The sequence below is a fragment of the Petromyzon marinus genome, chromosome 25 (assembly GCF_048934315.1).
Source record: "Petromyzon marinus isolate PM22_M1 ecotype Great Lakes invasive population chromosome 25, UKy_Petmar_22M1.pri1.0, whole genome shotgun sequence".
In the NCBI taxonomy this organism is placed as follows: Eukaryota; Metazoa; Chordata; class Hyperoartia; order Petromyzontiformes; family Petromyzontidae; genus Petromyzon; species Petromyzon marinus.
The window spans coordinates 14,601,779-14,606,825 of record NC_133691.1 but is presented as its reverse complement, the minus strand read 5'-3'; the positions used below and the strand labels follow the sequence as shown (position 1 = coordinate 14,606,825).

The 5,047-nt window shown below is 43.3% G+C and overlaps 1 long non-coding RNA gene across 1 annotated transcript; it reads left to right on the top strand.

Annotated features, from left to right (window-relative positions):
* The first annotated feature begins 2,100 nt into the window (after positions 1-2,100).
* On the top strand, positions 2,101-3,969 carry LOC142929108 (uncharacterized). The gene is made up of 3 exons (XR_012945264.1): positions 2,101-2,257; positions 2,942-3,017; positions 3,751-3,969. It is a non-coding gene; the product is annotated as an uncharacterized LOC142929108 (long non-coding RNA).
* The last annotated feature ends 1,078 nt before the right edge of the window (positions 3,970-5,047 follow it).

Below are 5,047 nucleotides of genomic sequence, written 5' to 3'. Positions count from 1 at the left end.
CAAGCTAAGCTGGAGTGAGTCTCTCTCATTAAGGCCACATGGCCACACTGTGTCTCCTAGTTCTTGCAAGCTAAGCTGGAGTCAGTCTCTTTTCGACATATGTCCCACCAAATTCTGTAATAATAATGTTCCAGTTTCTCTATATGTTTTTAAATGTAGATTTAAATAAATCTACATTTAAAAATCCACAAATCTGGCTGCCTCCTGATGACGCTGGTTGTAATTACTGGCGAAACGTCGTACTTAGATTGTTAATGTTGTGGCTTTGCTCTCTAACACACAGCCGGTGTGATGTACTAGTAACGAATTAGCATGTTCTGTTTAAGTGACAAACCTTACTAATTGGCTGTTTCGGGTGGTGGTGGGTTTTCCGACATTTTTATATTTACGTGATCTTACCTAAAAAACCTGTATTATGTAAAAATACATTTGTTTTCCTCCTTTCTTTTTGGACAGTTTCAAATCTCTAACGTCTTTCAAATTGTTCTGATGTACAGTGCTACATTTCAAATTACTGTCATGTTTGCAACGGGTTGTTTAAAATATATTTAAATGGTGTAGATTCATGTTTAAACTCGCTTCGAATCTGCATTCATCATTTTCTTCTTAAGCAGTCCGTAACCACAATTGGTGCATCGATGCATGACCCATTTGATTATTGTTTGTTGGTCTTAATTTATCAATTAAAATGTTGAGTGTGCCAAATCCTAAAGAGTGGCGTTTGAGTCGACCTTATTTATTTTATATTCACATCTGAAACGCCTGTGCACATGAATGTAATCCAGTTACACACTCTCCTACTTGTTCATCAACCCTCTTCGTGGTGTAGATTTGATGGCTTGTATAGCAACCATAAACAAACACAACAAGTCCGGGTGACTCATGATCCATGACTCACGATGCCAGTGGGCCAGGTTTCACTCTCAACTCTCTACCTGTGTGGCATGAATAAAACGCACCTGTAAATTTGACCTGAAATGATTGCACAACAATTGCCCCGCCTTCATGCGATGTTTATCCTCCACTGTTTATCTGGCTTTGACCTGAATTATATAACAGTGCGGCTCTGCAACTGCTGTAGAGTCACATTGGTATAAACACATTTTACAATATGAACAGCGCATTGAAAACGCGTACTATTTTATGTATTGTTTAACAAGTGTGTTCACAAATCCACACTGAGAAACACGATGATTGGCAGAGGGGAGTAAATTATGTTTTCGATAGTGTATTTAAATAGAGCTACTGTAGGTAAGTAGTTTTCATTTTTAAAGGCATAGTTTAACAAGACAACACTTGCCACCATCCTTCAAACCCATTGGTGAAAAAGACCACAGTTTATGTTTACATTATAATATGTTTACATTATATATAATATATAATATAATGTTTATATTATAATATAATGTTTACATTATATATAATATAATGTTTATATATAATATAATGTTTACATTATATATAATATAATGTTTATGCAAGAGCCGGGGACTTATGGGACCCCGGGGTCCCACCATAAGGTTCATATGAATGGTTACCTAATAACTTTTGAAACACGGTAATCACTGTGAAGTGCAGTTTCCAATTCTTATTGTTGACTCAATCTCTCTGGCCTTTCTATGCAATATGAAGAAGGGTCATTGCCCGAAACGTCGCTTATCGGATGTTTTCCCTTTTTCAAGGCCCCAGTCCTACTGATGCATGAATTTGTTTGGTATTTGAAATGATACGAAGGCTCAGCAAGTGATTCCTTGCAGACATAAACAGAAGCGATACGCGCCACCCCAGCCACCCATGTCGCGAATCAATCGATTATCGCGATTGAGGGCTCGTGAATAAATTCTAGATTCAACGCCTTGTTTTAAAACGTGAACACAGCCGGCTCTAGTGACTGGAGTGGGTGGGTGTTGGACAATGTGAAACAATGACACGCAACGTATACAAATCTAAAACATAAATTCTTACGCACGCGATCCGGTGTGCATATCGCGATCTTCAGGATGAATGATCACGTCCGAATCAATGCGTCGTCGTTGCTCCCCTAGCATGCGCTCTGCGTAACCCGCTCGTGTTGTTGTTGTTGTTGTTTGCGGCAGAGTTTAGGACCTTCGTGGCCAAGAGCCGCAGCTCCCGAGGCAAAGGAGTGATGGCACGCTTCAAGGTGCCGGACTTGCTGAAGCATCTCATGGAACGATACGGGGCTCCGGATATTCACGATCTGGGCATCCGTATCACCAGCATACCTCTGGGCATTTCCGTACGTGCCGTGCCTGCGTGTACGAGCGTGTGTGTGTGTGTGTACGTGTGTATGCATTGCGTCGCTTGTTGACTGCGAATTGTATTATTATTGGATGCCTCAAGTTATACTCTTTGGTTCTTTCGGTAAAGTCACGTAGGTATAAAATAATATAAATCACGACGTTTCGGGCGCGACACAAGCGTCCGTCATCAGGTGATAAAGCCTTGGTGTGCTGCTGAGGCAGACTGTTTTAAATAGTTTGAAATGTGTGTAGCCCATGGGTCATAAAGAAGTGGCCAGGGCTAGTGATGTTAACGTGAGAAATTAGCGTGTAACTGTAAGGTAGGAAAGCGGCCTCCTCCTCGATTTTACGTGACTTTACCGAAAGAACCAAAGAGTCTGGATTCCTGCAGTCACGAAAGCTTCAAATCAAGATTGCCTCAAGTATGTATTGTTGTTGCCCTTGAGGGGGTTTACTTTCTGAATTAAATGCGTTCTGGAATTGCTGACACACAACCACAACGTACGTGTCGCTGTGTTCACACCTGAGAGTGACACTGCATCAGCCTTTTACCAATATTCCCCCGCCCCTGCGTTTGCCTTACACGGCCACAATGCTGAGCTATCCTCAGTTGCTCAGGCACACAAGTTTCACACCTGTCTCCCTGTCAAGTGAATGTGGTGTATCCTTTTGTCATGCAGTCTGAGACAGACTTCCAACACGACTTCAGTTTTGTGGGTGCAGTGCTGCGACAAGAACACTGAAGTAACTGCTCGTGTAAGTACATCATGTTAATATATATCGTATTGAAGGCTGAGGCCTATTTTACTGTACCGCTCCTTACAGAAATCTTCTTTCCCGAGTGGTTGTGCATTTGTCGCTTGTTTCAGAGGTTTGCGATTTGATCCCAGGAGTCGCCCTAGTTAATATTGCGGGTGTATTATCCAAAACTGCATTTCTATATTCTTCACAAATAATGTAAAAAAAAAATCCCGTGTTGTTATTAATGAATGAGGAGGACATGTGTGCCGGCATCAGAATCAAAATTTGCAAATCTTAACAAGTACTCAGAAATGACTGGATTGGGTAAAACCACATGTATATATGTTGAACTTCTTTCGCACTGTACGTAGCCAACTGTACCAATCAGAGGTGTGGAGGACAACAAACTGAACACAAAAAGCAGTTCTAAAGAAATTGTTTTCAATCTAGATTTTAAAGTGCAAAGCTCCAATGGCTTCCTAATATCGGAAGGAAGAGCATTCCAGTTGGCCGCAGAAGCCCATCTGAAAGCGAGTGATGCGGTGACTGTCTTTGTTCGATGGCTTGCCAAAAGCCACTGCTGCTAGGATGATCCACCAATCCCATCTCTCGATTGCAATCGTGCATTAGCAGCACACCTTGCATTCGCTGTTGAACCACTCGTCCATCACGTGTTCCATCATCGCAACTACAGCACTGCCCTGCACCTGTGGCCGCCACAGTTGCTAACATTGTGTTGTTTGTTTAGGTGATCGGCAAGGCCCAGAAAGGCGAGCGGGAGGCGATGGACCGTGGGCTGGCTCGCATCGAGTGTGACATCAAGCAGGAGGTGGAGGGCCGGCCACACAAGATCAAGAAATACCTGTTGGAGTCGTTCCCCTTGCCAGGGACGAGCGCCGATCTTCGCCGACAGTTCACGACACAGCCGGCGGCCGAGATGGTGCTGCAGGTCTTCCAGAACGCCGAGGACATCTTTGTGAATAAGCTGAAGAAGGTGGGGGCCATGGCGTCTGGACTTAATGCAACAAAATTACCGTGCGAGAAAGTTCATGCATTTGCTTACATTTGTCAAAGATTTTACATAATACATTTGTCCTTGGAATTATTTAATGAGTGATAATCGCCATACGTTTCAAGTCTGTGGATACTTCCACCATTATCAAAAAACTTTCTCTACCACTGAATTAACTCTCCTCTATAATATTTAGGGCCATCGCTTTCACAAAATTCAGTCACACGTTGAGACAAAAGTAAGGGGGGGCATTGAAATTGGTCGGACATCTATGCATGTATCACCCTCTATTTGTCCCAACAGAGTGCAATGGCTGCACGTGGTTTGGGTCCTTTGTTGATTCCACCAACAGTGTGTGCAGGACTTCCTGGGGCAGGTGAAAGGGGACACGCTGGCCCGGAAGCTGTTTCAGTTGGCCCTGTGCTGTGGCTCCCTCGAGACTCCTCGCGACCTCGTGGTCAAGGAGAAACCGGCCGCGTTTTTCGGCAACATCAGCACTCCCGACACCAGACCGCCGCTTCTTCCGTGGAGTAAGGAGACAAATTTTCACATACATTAGACTCTCGATTATCCGCGCTAATTACGGGGAAGATGGCTGCGGATGATAAAAAATCTCGGATGATCCAAAGATATCTATTTTCTGCGGATCTCTATGCCACAAACTAACGATCAACCGATCGATGCACGTGGTCGGTGATAACACTTTCCTGCTCTAAGTGGATAGCAGAGCCACGCCAATCACCATCAATCAAACTCCACCCACTGTTGTAAAGATATGCAACTACTGTACTGTCGAGGTGATCACGTAGATTTCGGATTCATGGGCGCACATATGTGCTCGATATAAGCACGTGACTTGTAACAAACATTTCCAAGAATTACAATGTATAACTATTTTTAGATTATTAATTTGGACCTAAGGGAAAATCCGTGAGTTATTAATAAGTAAAAATCTCATGTGCGTGGTTAATCCGCAAATCAGATAAACCGCACACGGATAATCAAGAGTCTACTGGATTGCACGCGCGCTGAA